The following is a 15,683-nucleotide window of genomic DNA, read 5'->3' on the forward strand; positions in this document are numbered from 1 at the left end:
ATATATACAGCATCATCATAAAATATTCCTGCATAATTTTTAAACGTTATTTGAGTTGAGTCACAATAGAAACCATCTACAAGCTACACTTTTAGATAAATTAAATGTTTTTATCAGAGATCATTCACATATTGAATTATGTGATTCTGATAATCATAGTTCTTTGTATGGTAGGTTTTTTTTTTATTTGTCACAGAATCTAAAATGAGACTACTTTTTGAGGGACTATAATATGCCTGACAAATGTCATCAAAACTTCTAAGGAGGAGGAATTTACCTCCTCTTAAAAAGTCTATTCCTCTTTTGGTTTGTTGCAATCATTAGGAAATTTTTCCTGACAACAAGCCTAAATTGGCCTCTCTGTAACTTTCAAGCACTGCACCTTATTTCATCTTCTGGAACCAAAGAGAACAAATCTAATCCTTCCACCATATGACAGTACTTCAAATACTTTCTGAATTTCATCTTTTCCATTCCAAAGAAACTCAGTTCTTTCAATTAATTAACTTATTCAATGAGCAGAATCAAAGAATTTTAGAGAGACCTTAAAGGTTATTTAGTCCATGGCTTTTTAAACTTTTTTCCATTTGTGACCCTTTTTCACCCAAGAAATTCTTATAAGACCCTGGTTATATAGATATGTAAATAGGTATACATATCACATATTTATTGCTAATAATCTTAATTTTACAAAACCCCCATTCAGTTATGTGACCCCATGGGAGTTGCAATCCAATTAAAGAAGCTTTGATTTAGTCCACCCCTTCTTTATTATAGAACAAGAAAATGAAATAGAACTCTTAAGTGACTTGCCCAAGGTCAAACAACAGCTAGTCAATTAGCAACATATTTCAAGTACATGAATTACAGCCTTTTGTGTGCTAGCCTATGAATCCAACCACCACTGAGAACTTTGATCTGGTGGAAAATTGTTCCAAAGCTGAAATAATTAAATTCTGTTAAAAAACTTAATTCATAAGCCAAGGATTGCTTTTACACCTCTGACATGTAGCTGAAAGATTTTATTCTTTGAAATTTAATCTAAAACTATGTGAAAATATAAAGCTACAGAAAATGTTTGTCCTAATTAAGCAAAAGTCAAGAGAGAGACTACTCGCTTGTATTTCCTCTTAGCTCCAAAGGAACCCAGGTTGCCAACTCTTCCTTGTTTGACTCTCATGGCTTCGGTCCAGAAGCCCTTGGCTGACAGGTGCAGCTACCTGCAATACTGTAAAGTAGTCAAACAGAGATTTCCTGTGCAGGTCTGCTGACTTAAGGAGGGTCACATTCCCACTCCCTGTTATGGATGTCATACCCCTTTGTTATCTGCCAGAAATTAAGACCTCTGTTTCCAGACAAAAATTAGCAGATTCCTCTCTACACAAGGGAAGGGGCTTAAGTTGTGGGGAAAAGGAAAAACCTAAAGGAGTTTTTTGTGCTCATGATTTTAGCACCCCCTGCTGGAGAAGTAGAGAAGTCAATGACCTGTAGCTCCCCAAATCGTAAATCTTTTTAAAAGAGCAGCTTCCTCTGTACTCATCTCCATGATTCCCAGTTTACTCCAAATTTTCTTTTGGCTATAGGACAGTAACATTAGATATCCATTTGTATGTGGATACAGCACCAGTCCTGAAGTCAGGAGGACCAGAGTTCAAATCTGACCTCAGTCACTTAACGCGTCCTAGCTGTGTGACCCTGGGCAAGTCACATAATCCCAATTGCCTCAGGGGAAAAAAAAAAATCCATTTATATGTACAATTTATTATTTATGCCTAATTATCATACATCACAAAAGAACTATGTGTATCATTAAACATACTAAATAAACCTAAATTTTGATAACATAAAACTATTCATATATGTGTGGCAGTTCCTTGCTCATACAACTTAAACCATTCACAACTTTTAAAACAGTATCAGCAATATAGGTAAATCAAACAATATTGATACTAATTTGTAAAGGTTAAAAATGAATAAACTACAAAATGGAAAGTGATACCTATTATCAGTCACAATCACTCTGAAGTGTTTGGATTAATTGACCAGGAATGTGGGGGAAAGGACTTTTCTTGGAGGAATGTTTAGATAACTTATTGGAAAGAACCTGTTGGGTTGTCACAAAATACATCAACAAAATTAAAAGCAAAACCACTGAATATATATTTAACATAAACACTTCCATTAAGGTAGTCTATTTCTCAAGAAACTGTTATAAACAATTCCTGTACCAAAAAAAAAAAAAAAAAAAAAAAAAAAAAAAAAAAAAAAAAATTCAATGATATTATGGGAAGAAATTAAATAAAACCAGATAAGATTTTTGAAAATGTAATGTTACACTTATAATAATTCTCTTTATTCTTCCATACATAAGATAAGCTCTGTAAGATCTAAGATTTTTTTGTCTTGGCCTTGGCAATATATTTAGCAGGATGTCAATCACACAGTAGACATTTAATAAATGTCTGTTGAATTTAATTGACTCCATTCATTTCCTCCAAGTTTTGCTTCTAACAACTCCCTTTTTCTCATATCCAAATAAGGTAGCTATCCACTTTCTTTAAATATTGATTCCTTGCAATAGAATGCTATCATATCTATAAAATCTATTCAGTTATAGGCCAATACTGTCAATTATATTTTATTTTTATAATAAAGTAGATGAAATAACAGGTGAAGGAATCAAAAATAAAGAACTTCAATTCTTTACTCAAATGTGAATAATGATGATACTGGTGTACTTCATTTTATACAATTACTATATAATTCAAAAATGTTTTTAAACTGAAATGACAATGTTTAAATACTATAACAGTACAAGAAGGATTCCTATGATGAATTCTTTTGTAAAGTGAAAAATCTATCTGAAAAAGGGAATAATCCCCCCTTAAGTCTCTTTTTAACACTCAGTGCAAATCTGCAGTTCTAGATTTTCTAAGATTCAAGAAATCATAGGAAGGGAACTTAGAAGTTCTAGTCCAACTTTTCATTTTATAGTTGAGGAAACTAAGGCCCAGAGAAATTAAGTAACTTTCCTAGAGTCACACATTAAATAACAAAGCTGGAACTTGAAGCCAGTTCCTCTAAATCCAGCTCAAAATCCAGCATTCTATATCATAATATACTTAAAATGAAACCAAATGAAGTGATTTCCAATGGTCAGATTATTGTCGTTTGTCCTTTCTTTGGAAGAGGACCATGACATTAGGGTTCCAGAAAGAAGGACAAGCAACAAGACGACATCAGGATGGTGAGGCCATGAACAAACAAGTAAACTGGATTTAAGTGAAGAAGGGTGGGACAAAATCACTTGTCTCACTTTCCTCTCCAGACACAGATCAAGAAGACTAAAGGTTGGCCCTGGATGCAATGGAAGACCTTCTAATGGGTCAGATAACAAATTTGTAGTAGAGCTGGGATTTGAATCCACCTCTTCTGCCTCCAAATTCAACAGTCTTTCCATTTTGCAATGCTAATTATTCTATTTTATTTAAAAAGTCATTAAATATTAAAAAGTAAGATCTTTGCTTTTCAGGCAAATATCCAGATAGGAATCTTCCAAGAGAGATGTCTGGCTTTTAGGGACTGGTATCCTGTGATTTTTTCCCAAAGTTCAGATCTTAATTGTGCCAACTAAATAGTAAACTCCCTGAGGTGATCAGAAACCTTAGATTTCTGCTTCTTTGTATTTATTTTTGGCAAGGAGTTGGAAAAAGGTGGGAGGGAGCTTTTGTTTTCTAAGAGAGACAGCATTAAAAAATTCCCTGGAGGCAATCTAAATAGGTGTGATATTCCAATCTGATTTGACTGGTACAGTACTCTGATTTCTAGAGTCTTCCCAAAGGATATTGAGAGTTTTGTTTTTGTTTTTCAGAAGGCAGTCGAAGAGTAGCTGTGTACTCTTGTTCTTAAACATACTAGAAATACTAGGGAAGGACATCCTCAGAAAAAGCCATCTAACAATAGGTATCTTCCACTTCCTCTCCTTAATTCTCTGCAATCTGGCTTCCACTCTCAACCACTCAACTGAAACTGCTTTCTTCAAATGGAATTAATTGACAAATTTAAGGCCTTTTCTCAATCCTCATCCTTTATTTTTCTGCAGGCTCTGATACTGCTGATCAACCTTTTTTTCCCTTGAAACTCTCTTCTCTCTCGGTTTTTGGAACACTATTCTCTCCTGGTCTCCCTCTCCCCTCCCCTCCCCTCCCCCCAACCGCTTCTCTCTCTCCCAAATCTGACTGCTTCTTCTCAGATCCTTTGTAAGATTCCAGGTCAGACTGGCTAAACATAGGTGTCCTAAAGGACTTGGTCTTGGGCTATACTATTTCAAAAGGTGTTTTCATTAGCTCCCATGATTTCGATGTTCTATGCTGATGATTCTCAAATCATCCTCTTTCCTGATCTCTTGCCTTGTGTACTGAATATCTCAAACTGGATGTTCTTTAGATAAATTTAACATGTCCCTTAAACACTTCCAAATCATTACTACTGAAGGTATCACCATCTTTCCAAGTCATTCAGGCTTGGAATCTCAGTGCCATCTTCAACTCCTCATTCTTATCCCTCATATCCAATCTGTTGCCAAGACCAGTCAATTTTGCCTCTATGATCTATCTATCTATCTTTCACAAGTTCCTTTTCTCTCTCTTTACCTGTACCATCCTAGTACAGGTCCTTATCCCACTCTAAGTCTGGACTATTGCAACAATGAGCACACTGCTGTAATAAGCTGGTCAAGCTACCATAGCTTTTTCCCCACCCCAGTTCAACCTCCACTCAACTGTCAAAGTGATATTCCCAAAGGACTATACAACTATGTCCCTCCACTTCACCAGCAAATCAATAAACTTCAGTTGCTCCCTCTCACCTCCAGGATGAAATATAAAACCTTCTGTTTGATTTTCAAAGCCATATATAATCTTTCTCCCCCTCCCTTTCCACACTTCACATATCCCCAAAATCCTATGTCCTAGTGAATACAGGGAATAGCCTCTTGTAATAACAAGGTATTCCTAGGAATACCTAGGAACAAGATACTCCTAACTCCTGGAATCTTCACTGGCTGTTTCTTCATATACAGAATGCTCTCTCTCATCTCTACCATTTAATTTCAGTTAAAATCTCACTTTCTACAGGAAAACTTTCCCAGCTTCTCTTAATTCCAGTGCTTTCCCCCTGTTGATTATTTCTTATTTATCCTATATATAACTTTTTTTGTACGTAGCTGTTTGTATATTGTCTCCCTGTGTGGAATTGTGAGGTCCCCCAGTATAAGGAACATCTTTTGCCTTTCTTTGTATTCTCAGCACTTAGTATAGTGCCTGGTACATAGAAAGCATTTAATAAATGTTTACTTATTGATAGACATCCAAGGAAGTAGTCAGCCTAAATTTGGAGTTTAAAATCATATTCACTTACTAGTAGTCGAATCTAGAATAAATCACTTCACCTCTTCTCAGTAAAATCTTGACAAATGGCTATTTAAACTCCAGGGGAAAATCTCCAATGATCAGAAACTGACTCCTTCTTTACAAAGCCTGATTGACTTTTGATTTAAATATTTCATAATATCAAGGCAAAAATCTGTCTCTTTGTTATTACTTCTACCCATTTGTTCTTTGAAGTCAAGCAAAACAAGCAGAATTCCCCCTGCTACCCAAGGCAGACCTTCATATATCTAAAGACATTCATCATATTCCATTATGTCTTCTTTGAGCTTCTTCAAGTTAAAAATATCCATTTTCTTTACTGGATCCTCTTATGGTAATATTTCAATACACTTTCACTATCCTTTCCTTGCCACACCCCTTCAAAATAATATAAGTTGCATCATTTGGGTTTCTTCTAGTATTCTTGTTAATATCTTCCCTAAAATGTGTTCCCCAAATCTGAACACAGCTATAATTAGGGCACAGTAACACAAAACTATAATTGCACGTTTTTCTTTTAAAAATGGGCTAAGACATGATGAATGTGGAAATACATTTGGAAGAACTGCACATATTTAATCTATATCAAATTGCTTATTGTCTCAGGGAGGGGTAGGAAGGGAAGGAGGGAGAGAAATTTGGATACAAGGTTTTGCAAAGGTAAATGTTGAAAACTCTTTGATTTCTAACATACATAAAAAACTGTGTCAAATTTATAAGAATACAAGTCTTTTCCCAATTAATAAACAGTCAAGGGATTTAAACAAACAATTTTCAGATGATGAAATTAAAGCCATCTATAGTCATATGAAAAAATGCTCTAAATCACTATTGATTAGAGAAATGCAAATGAAAACAACTTTGAACTCCCATCTCACACCTCTCAGATTGGCAGGAAAAAGATAATGATATCTTGATGACAGGAGAGATGACAAGAAAAGATAATGATAAATATTGGAGGGAATGCAGGAAAACTGGGACACAAAAAATGCATTGTTGATGGAGTTGTGAAATGAGCCAACTATTTTGGAGAGCCATTTGGCATTATGCCCAAAGTGTGCATACCCTTTGTCCCAGGAGTGTGCCATTACTGGATCTGTATCATAAAGGAGGGAAAAGGACCCTTATGTGCAAAAATGTTTGTGACAGTTTTTTTTGTGGTAGCAAAGAAATGGAAAACGAATAGATGCCCATCAATTAGGGAATGGCTGAACAAGTTATAGTACATGAAGATTATGGAATATTATTTTTCTATTAAAAAATGATAAACAAGCTGATTATAGAAAGGCATGGAACGTTTTACATGAACTAATGCTTAGTGAAACAAGCAAAACCAGGAATACATTGTACAAATGTGCAATGTTCAGTGATCCAAAGCAATCCCAATGGACTTTTCCCAGAAAATGACATTTGCATCCAGAAGAAGAACCGTGGAGACTGAATGGAAATCAACATATGTTACGTTCACTTCTTTTTTTTCTGTTTTTTTTTTTTAGTCTCTTCCATGTTTTTTTTCTTTTATTCTGATTTTTCTCTGCCAATATGATTCATAAAGTAATGTGAATTAAAAAGAAAAAGAAAGAAAACTATTTTTGCTAAATTAAGAAAAATAAATTACTAATGGAAAAAAATTTAAATGGGCTAAGATTGTATTAGCATTTCGGTTTGACTTGGTTTGGCTTGGCTTCTAGGATCCAAAGAAGGAAGTCTGGATAATTCTGGAATACTTACTTGAAAGACCTGAATCTTAGATGCTTAGTTAAAATCCTTGTCCTCTCCAACAACTTTCAGAGGGACAGAGATAAAGTAGAGCTATTTATGCACTTAATGGAACTGAGAAAGAATATTCCAAATTAAAGAGGTGGGAGAACTGCTGGCCATATATCCCAAGGAAGTCAATAGCAAAATAAAGGTCCTATATTAAAATATAACATTTGATAAAAATCAATTGATGTGGATACTTTCTTCTCCTGAAGCAAATTGTAAGCTATATAAAGTCCCTAATTTTGTGGGCCTCTTGTCAATGAAATAAACCTAGGGCATCCCTTTAGTTTTTTTAATTTTACATGCATATTAAGACATTCACAGCAGAATTTTTGTGGTGGTTTAAAAAAAAAAAATTCAAACCCAGCAGACTAGAACAAAGTAGTAGTCCACTGATTGGGGAAGTAGATAAACAAAGAGGAATACTTGAATATAATAAAACATGATTAAATCATAAAAATTAATAACTATGAGGGATCTAGAAATATGGGAAAGTAGAGTCTAAATGATGAAAAAGGCAAGCAAACCAAAATGAAGGAAACAAAAATGAAAGCAATAATAAAAAACCCCCATTAGATTCTAGATTAAATGCAATGTTCAATCTTCATCTTAGAGAAGTGATGATATATAATTATAAGGGAGGATTTAATGGGAAAGAAAATACTTGGGTTCAGAAGTACTTTTGGTAATTTGGATAAATACTTCTGTATTAGTGAAAAAAAAAGTTTTAAAGAAGGTACAGGGAAGGAAGAGTGTTAGGGAGAACAAGTTAGGGAAATATCTATTTGAAATCAAGATCTAATGTATATGCAATAGAAAAACATTTAGAGTAATTTACAGTAAAAACATGTAAAAAATTAAATAAAGGCAATCCACTTTCAACAATGCTTTCTGGCATAGTTTATAAAATGTTAAGTTATAACAAGAAGCAGTCAGAGATATAAGGACTGGCAGTTAAGAAATTACTGTAATGGCAATTAATTTAATAAAAATGAACTAAGTGGTCCCATTCCATCTCATCTTCTCCAGAAAATGACTCTTTCTAACATCCCTACTTTCTTGCAAATCTTCACAAAATTTCTCACTTTTGCCTTCTTCCCTACTGTCTACAAAACATACCCATTCCTCTTCCATCTTTAAAAGAACTCTTACTTGATCCAACCATCTTTGATAGCTACCACCATATCTCTCTCCTTCCTTTTGCAACTAAAATACTCAAGAAGACTTCCACTTCCTTTCCTCTCACTTTCTCCTTAACTCTCTTAAATCTGAGGTCCATCCTCATTGATCTAAAACTGTTCTCTCGAAAGTCACTAATGGTCTCCTAATTGCTATATTTAACTATTTGTTTTCAATCTTTATCCTTTTGATTTCTGTGCAGCCTTTGATACTGGTCAAAGGCTCTTTTTTTGATAGTATCTTCTCAAGATTTTGTGACAATTTTCTGTAACTGTTTTCCTTCTTATCTATTTGATTGCTCGTTCTTAGCTCCTTTGCTGGATCATCAGTTAGGTCTCTTATACTGACAGTAGATATACCCTCAAGCTTCTATTTAGGGCCCTCTTCTCTTCATCTATACTGTTTCACTTGGTGATCTATCTCATCAGCTCCCATGGTTTCAATTATCATCTCAATGCTGATGATTTTCAAATCTATTTATCTATATGTAACCTTTCTCTGGACCCCAGTCTTATATTTCCAAATGCCTTTGGAACATCCTATCTCAAATAGGATGTTAAGAAGATATCTCAAGTTTAACAGCAACAAATACAACATGGCCCCAAACAAACTTCTTTTCTTTCTCCTGAAAACTCATCCCTCTTTCTAAATTCTCTATAATAGTCAAAGACTCCACCATCATCCTAGTCATCTAAACTGCAACCCCACATCATCATCAACTCCTCACTCACTCTGCTTCTCCCTCATATCCAATCAGTAGTCAAGCCCAGTTGATTCTACTTCCTTCTTCCAACTTTTTTACATATCTTTATCACTTCACTGCCATTGAAACAAGCATTCTGGTTTGTCTGCTTGCCTCAAGTGTCTCCACAATCCAGACCATCCTCCTCTCAATTGTCAAGCTGAACTTTCTAAGGTGCAAGTATGACCATTTACAATGCCCTTCTCTCTCCTTCAATAAACTTTAGAGGCTCCTTATTGCCTAAAGATTAAAATTAAAATCCTGCATTAAGCTTTTAAAATCCTTTATAACTGACCCCTTCTTACCTTTCCAGTCTTTTTTACAGTTTACTCCCTTCCATGTACTCTACAATCCAAAAACCATTGGCCTCTTTGCTGTTCCTAGACCAAGATACTTCAATCTCCCTACTTAGCACATTTTCACTGGCTATATCCCTGTGCCTGGAATTTTCTCTCCTCACCTTGTTTCCTTCCCTTCCCTGACTTCAAGTATCAGCTAAAATCCAATCTTCTGCAAGAAGTCTTCCATAATTCCCCTAAATTCTAGTGATTTCCCTCTGAGATTATCTCCAATTTACCCTGTGTGTATTTTGTTTGTCGATAGGTGTTCACACATTGTCACCCCTGTTAGAGAGTGAGCTTCTTGAAAGCAAAGTCTTTTTGCCTTTCTTTTGATAACTTAGCACAGTATTGGGCATGTAATTGACACTTAAAAATACTTATTGACTTGACTTGAAAAACAGTTAGTAATTAAGAGGCTGAATTTAAAAAAAAAAAGAAAAATGGAGGGAAAACATTGGCAAGTAATAGATTAAATTTTGAATCAAGGATAACATGATTGCATATGTAGAATAAAATCTAGGCAAATCAATCAAAGATTGAGATAATAAATGACTACTGAGGTGGTAAGATACCAGATGATGTCATAAAATATCACCTACATTTTTATATCATTCAAGCAAAAATATGGAGAAACTAAAAAGAGAAAAATCCTATTTATAACATCAAGATGTAACAAATACTTAAGTATTAACCTTCAGAAACATAAGATTTACATAAAAATAGTTCTAGCCAACAGAGTGAAAGTCACTATCTTCTAAATTAATTTATAGTTTTGACATATGACCAACATTTCATTGAATTAGAAAAAACCAACAAAACTTAAACAGAAAGCAAACAGGCGATAATATTAAAGGAAACCATTTTAAAATGAGGAAAGTGAATTTGTTCTGCTAGGATTCAAAAGAAACTATAAAGCAAAAATTACCAAAACTACTAGATATTAGTTTTTTTTTTAATTAAAAGAGCAATGGAACACAATAGACAATCAGAATTGGAACTAAAATGATGTATAATAGGTTAGTGCTTAATAAACTCAAAATTATAAAACATTGGGGTATGCATGACTATCATATCACCTATAAATGCAATATACCACACACATACAACCTTCCCTGCACCTCCTACTATTCAACAATTTAAATTCTACAATTTCAGGATGAGATAGAATCTCTGACAGCAATGGGATTATGTCTTGGTAAGCATTTATATAGTGTCTATTTGTAAATATAAGTCATTCCTAAATTGTGTTTTTAAAAAAGGGGTAGAGGGAAAAACCTGTTTATTAAATAAGGATTAATTAGATGCCTTCTCTGAACAAAGCAATTTGCTAGATTCTGGGGATAAAATGACACAATGAAAAATAGTCCTATCCTTATGGCATGTAAGATTGTGTGTGTGTGTGTGTGTGTGTGTGTGTTCTGGTAAACAGAATTGAAGAGTAGGAAAAGGTAGAAGAGAGTGGAATATAATATTTAGACTGATATACAGTAAGTGGAGGAAAATTTGAAGAGAGGCAGCACTGACAAGTTAACAACCGACAACTTTAAGAAAGGCAGCCCTCTTTATAGTGGCCAGAAACTGGAAATTGAAGGGATGACCATCAATTGGAGAATGGCTGAATAAATTGTGGTATATGAATGTTATGGAATATTATTGTTCTGTAAGAAATGACCAGCAGGATGATTTTACAAAGGCCTGGAGAGACTTACATGAAGTGATGCTGAGTGAAATAAGCAGGACCAGGAGATCATTATATACTTCAACAACAATACTACATTGATGATCAATTCTGATGGATGTGGCCCTCTTCAACAATGAGATGAACCAAATCAGTTCCAATAGAGCAGTAATGAACTGAACCAGCTACACCCAGCGAAAGAACTCTGGGAAATGAGTATGAACCACTACATTAGAATTCCCAATTCCTCTAATTTTGTCTGCCTGTATTTTTGATTTCCTTCACAGGTTAATTATACATTATTTCAAAATTCAATTTTTTTTGTACAGCAAAATAACTGTATGGACATGTATACATATATTGTATTTAACATATACTTTCACATAGTTAACATGCATTGGTCAACTGCCATCTGGGGGAGGAGGTGGGAGGAAGAAGGGGAAAAACTGGAACAAAAGGTTTTGCAATTGTCAATGCTGAAAAATTACCCATGCATATCTTGTAAATAAAAAGCTATAATTAAAAAAAGAAAGAAAGAAAGAAAGGCTTCCTAGAATAGGTGGCACCTGATCCGTGCCTTTCCAGGAGAAAGAAAGTACAATGTTGAACTCAAAAAACAAGTACTCCAGGTTGGCTGGAATAAAGTGCCTGTGAGGGGCACTAGACAGTTTAGACTAAACTGAAGGATTACATTTTATAGTTATACACTGGACACTATTCTCTTATTTTTCTCAACACTTTCTTAAATTATCTCATAAGCACTGCTACCATTGTATCTCATCTCACTTTATTAGATACAATTATCATTTCTAATGAGACTTGCACATTTATATCTCCAGTTAATTTTTCTTTTGAAATCAAGGCCCATTAGCCAATGCCTGCTTGACTTCTCAACCAAAATACCCTGTAGATTTCTCAAATTTAACACATAAACAAAATTCAGTAACTTTTCCCCAAAACCCATCTTCCCTCCAAATATTCTTATTTCTGTTGAAAACATATTTCTAGTAACCAAAGTTTATAACTTTGGAGTCATCTTTGACTCTTCCTCATTTCCTTTATCCAATCAATTGCCAAGTTTTATGATTTCTTACCTCTACGACATGTCCTATTTGTTCCCTTATTTCCAGTCACATAGTCTCTGCATTAATTTTGACCCTCACCAACTTCTCTCATTTTAACAGCTTAATTTTCTTCTATCTGTCTCCTCCTCTCACCCATTCTCCACAAATATGACAAATTACTATTCCTACAATTAAACATCTGATCATGTCACTCAATCCTACTCAAAAATCTTCCTATAGGAAAAAATGTAAGTTCCTTAGCTTGGTATGTAGAATCTTACAAAATATGGCTCCTGCCTTCCTTAACAACATAATTCATATACTTTCTCTTCCCACATTCTTTTATCTAGTCAAAATGACTTAATATCATACTACTCTTAACATTATATTTCATCTCCTACCTTTGCACAAGTGATCCCTTACATCTAAAATGAATTTTTTCCTCACTTATCTTACAGACTTGTTTCTTTCAATGAATAGCTTAGGTATTTCCAGCTAAAGACTTTTACTAATCTCCCCATTTAGCATTTTCCTTAAAATTACTTGGTATATGCTTGTTTGTTGTATTTTCCTCTTAAAGACTGAGATTATCAATTTGTCTTTGTTTTCCCATCATAGTGGGTTGAATGTGGTATATACAATAAAACTAAATTTAAAAGCTAGAGACAAGAAGACAGTTTGCTGATTTGCAAAGTAACACCTCCCCCCAGTAATGTAAAACTCAATTTGGTACCTCAATTTTAAAAAGCAAAAATAAATGCTATTATACTTAACATTACAAATCCCTCCTCTTCCTCCCTACAAAAATCATAACCTCTGATGAACTCACCCTCATAAGTTAACAAAGAAGGAAAAATCTGCTTGAAGTGAAGCCAGTTAAACTGATGAACCCATAACATCCAACTTCTAATCTCAAATAACACTCTTCTTAATTATGCTCATATTCTATTCTACTTTACAATCATGGTATAGTATTTACATGTTTGTGTATGTGCTGAATTCCCCCAGCTAGGTTCCTATGAAGGGTTAGAACAATGTCTTAATTAACTTTGGATTCAGCTGCAACTTGTACATAGTAGATAAGTGAACCATGAGCAATGCTTGCAATGAAGGTTGCATTTCAAATAAAATCTTATGTATTCGATAGGATTTTGCATGTTAGTAGGGTGTTTTATTTTAGCACAAATTCAAGAAAAAATTAGGAGCTCCTTCACTTCTTTAATTGATGAAACTTTTTCTGCTCATCTCTGCCTCCTGGCTTCCTTTAAGTCTTAGCTAAAGACCCACTTTCTACAAAAAGCTTTTCCCCATTTCCCTTAATGGGAATGCCTTGTTTCTTCAATTCATCCTGTATAGAATATATTTTGTTTGCTTACTGTCTTCCCCATTAGATAGCCAAGTTTTGCCTGGTTTTGTCTTTCTTTATATCTTCAGACCATAGCCTATTACCTTGCACATAGTAGAAGGTACTTAATAATGCTAAGTGGATGATAGGATACCAAATTATTTATATGGGGCAGAAAAGGATGGATAGCAATTTGCATTTTAGGAGGGAGTACCCAGTAGATAAGATCATAAACCCATATAGATCCTAAAAGAAAACTGAAGAATTGTTTGAACTTAGGAGATTTTAAGAAGCTTGAGGGAAGTTCAGGGTGTAATTAATTACAGCAGGTCCCTTCAAGTAGATGCAAGTCACTTTAAAAAACGTATCCCTCCCTTTACTGGAGATGGGTAAAGAAGAGATCACCTACAAGTCCTTTCTTTCAAGTCACCTACAAGTCCTTTCTTTCTTTTGGGGCAAGATTATGTGGTTTTTACTCTGACATCTCCAGGTTTTCCTCAGAATCTACTTATTTTTTTATTTTGGGATTTGAGAATAGAGACTCTCTGGAGGGGAAAAATCACGTTTAAGGTCGAGAAGGATGATTAGAAAATGATAGGTAATTACTATTTAATGGCAGAACTAATGATTTCCCCTCCCCTTCCTTACTTTTCCAGCCTACAGTTACCACTCCACCAGGAAAGTAAGGGAAGAAGGCTGTAACAAAGCTAAAATCATGCCTGTTTCCCAATCGGTCTAGCTTTGCACCCGAGATTCTATCAAAACTGGTCTGTATAAAATTAGATTTTCCACGACTATCTTGACAGAGTACTCACTTGGAGCCCCCTCATGCTGCTGCGCCTGATGCACCTGTCTCACTTTGAGTAACTGGAATTCCAAATTTACCCTCTTCCCCGTGCCGGACTCCCCCTTCGGAGAAGGTGGCTTTCCAACTTAAAAGGTCTCCTGAGTCTAAAGCTAGACCGTATCCACCAAGTGTTTCCTGATGCCCACAAAGGGTGTTCCCCGGGCTTAACGCTCTTCCCCATCCGAGCACCACACAAACAACTCAGGGAGGCCTAAGAAGAAAAGAAGTCCGCAGGGGGGATCCGGAGTTTTCTGAGAGGAGCCGCTAGGGATGCTCGGCCATTATTCCACTAGCCATTCATTAACCGCGACCTTTTTTTTTATTCCGGCGCTACCTGCTAAGTTACCGGTCAGCAGCCACATCCCAGCCACCCCAGCAAGGGGCGACGAGGAGGCACCCGCGGCCCGGGGTCCGGACACCCCACCGGGCCAGCCGGGGTCCTGGGGTCATTGTCCTCCCGGCCTCCTTCCTCCGCTCCCCGCCCCCCGGGGGGACCCGGGAGGGGGGAGGGGGAGGCTCTGGCACGGCCTTTCCCTTCAGAAAGGCTAAGGGCGGGGACACTCGCACAGGTTGCCCCCCCCCCCCGGCCGGAGGAGGAGGGGGAGGAGGAGAGCGCCCAGCGAGGGCACGCGTACCCCCGGAGCCCGCACCTCCAGCTCCCCGCGGGAGGGGAGCCCGCCAGCCGCGCGCCTCCCGAGGAGCCTCGGAGCGCTTTTGTTTTGGCCGCGACGAGACCAGCGATCCCGGAGGGGCAGGAGGAGGGGGCTGGCGAGGACGGCGGCCGCGGCCCCTCAGCCCCCTCAGCCCCGCGCCGCGCTCGCCGCGGCACCGTCGGGTCCCCGTGCTTTCTCCCTCCTCTTCCCCAGCAAGCTGGGCTGGAGAGAGCTCTCCGAGGCTCACCTCGCACGCCCGTAGTCCTCGTCGCCCTCGTCCTCGTCGTTGTTGTCTCCGGCAGCCCGAGCGGCGGGGGCGGCGGAGGCTGCTCCTCCTTCAGGTAAACGGATCAGCCGAGAGACCGCCCGCCCGCCCACCGGCCCGCCCGCGCGCGCTCCCGAGCGCGCCCCCCCTCCTCCGGAGCGCGCTCCTCTCCCCCCCCCCTCCGGAGCGCGCTCCTCTCCCCGCGCCAATCCCGACGCTGCGCGAGCCCCCGGACCTCGGAGCGCCGCGCGCGAGCGCGCGCACGCAGGCGGGGGCACGCACGCTCCGCCCGCGAGCCGAGGAGCCGGCCTGACTCGTCTGCAGCTCGCCCGTGTTCCCCGGGCTTGTGCCCCCCTTGCCTAGCTTCTGGCCCCTG

General features: G+C 37.5%; 1 protein-coding gene across 1 annotated transcript in view; it reads right to left on the bottom strand.

Moving 5' to 3' along the window:
- The window catches only part of FZD3 (frizzled class receptor 3), a 74,238-nt gene extending 58,799 nt beyond the window's left edge, over positions 1–15,439 (bottom strand). Inside the window, exon 1 of the mRNA XM_031950929.1 lies at positions 15,290–15,439. The gene's annotated coding sequence lies outside the window, so the exon portion shown is untranslated. The remainder of the gene's footprint in view (positions 1–15,289) is intronic.
- Between the last annotated feature and the right edge of the window lie 244 nt (positions 15,440–15,683).

Source organism: Sarcophilus harrisii, chromosome 2, assembly GCF_902635505.1.
Source record: "Sarcophilus harrisii chromosome 2, mSarHar1.11, whole genome shotgun sequence".
Lineage (NCBI taxonomy): Eukaryota > Metazoa > Chordata > Mammalia > Dasyuromorphia > Dasyuridae > Sarcophilus > Sarcophilus harrisii.